Source organism: Sycon ciliatum, chromosome 3 (genome assembly GCF_964019385.1).
Source record: "Sycon ciliatum chromosome 3, ocSycCili1.1, whole genome shotgun sequence".
NCBI classification, from domain to species: domain Eukaryota; kingdom Metazoa; phylum Porifera; class Calcarea; order Leucosolenida; family Sycettidae; genus Sycon; species Sycon ciliatum.
This window is the reverse complement of record NC_088645.1, coordinates 43,058,809-43,060,188: the sequence shown is the minus strand read 5'-3', so window position 1 is coordinate 43,060,188 and position 1,380 is coordinate 43,058,809.

Below are 1,380 nucleotides of genomic sequence, written 5' to 3'. Positions count from 1 at the left end.
TACTGTAGTCTTTTTTGTGTTTTCGCCGGGGGTATTAACGGTAACGTTGCACACAGAACGGCAGTGTTGCATCACTGGACGACCCTGCCTCTGCATCTGACTTAATTTCCCCAGGATCTGGTGCAGTTACACCAGACAGCCACTTCCTGTAAACACGCAAACAGCAAAAGAAGAGATCCCGCAAATCAGGAAAAGCCATTATGGAAAATATAGAGTAGATCATACAACATTCAATAATCTGGAGTAATTACAGTGAGACAAACACTTCAAACAGTGCTCTCTCTCTCTCTCTCTCTCTCTCTCTCTCTCTCTCTCTCTCTCTGTCTCCATCCTTCCAAAAATACCCTATGACAATTCCCTAGAATTATTTTATTTTATATTCTTAGGACATCATTCTGAACATAATAAATTCTTCCATGGGTCTTCAATCACCACGGAGGGCGAAAATATATCTAAGTCATGCAGTTTACGGGAGGTGCGAGCTGTCATGGATATAGAGGCTGATATTGTGCCAGCGTGAGGGCAGAGACAGAAAGAAGACACTGATTTCTTGGTAATCATGCAGTTTAGGGTCCCAAATTATTTCGCACTTTCCCAGTGTTCAGTGTACTGTCACACGCGTTTTCAGTGTACTTTCACTATGCTTCTTCTTTTCTGGTGTGAAAGTTTTGTTTCCTTTGTCAAAGTTTTGTTTCCTGTGGATTCTGCCTGGCTCACGCATCATCCCTGACGCCTGGGCCGCATACGCGCAGATCAGGAACATCGACGGTGGCGTATACCAGCACGATGTCGTCGTCCACGACAACTTTGTTGATCCGGACGACCGAACGATCCACACCAACAACGTGGAAAACATCTGGATGCGGGCCAAGCGCCAGCTGAAGCGCAACTTCGGCACCTCGCGAGAGTTGTTCCCGACGTACCTCTGCGAGTTCGTGTGGAGACAGAGAGTTCGCGCGGAAGACAACACGTTCGGCTCCCTGCTCCGCAGTGTTCACCAGCAGTACCCAGTCTGATCTGTCCTCGGTTTTCATGAAAATAAAGTTCATGATGTGAAAGTACACTGAAAACGCGTGTGACAGCACACTGAACACTGGGAAAGTGCGAAATAATTTGGGACCCTAAACTGCATGATTACCGATTTCTTGAACAACTCACCAATTAATAATCGAATCCACAAGGAGCGCTCATACTTTGATCCATCAGGACGCGAAACATCTTCAAAGCACTCTCAAACACGGAGTTTTACTGTGGGTAGCCAATTGCACAGCCATCATGAAGGCACTCGACGACTACAGGAGTTTTGTAGAGGAAAGAACAAGGAGTAAAGAGCGACAACAATCGCTTGAAGAAAAAGCAAAGAAAAACAACTGTCTCTCC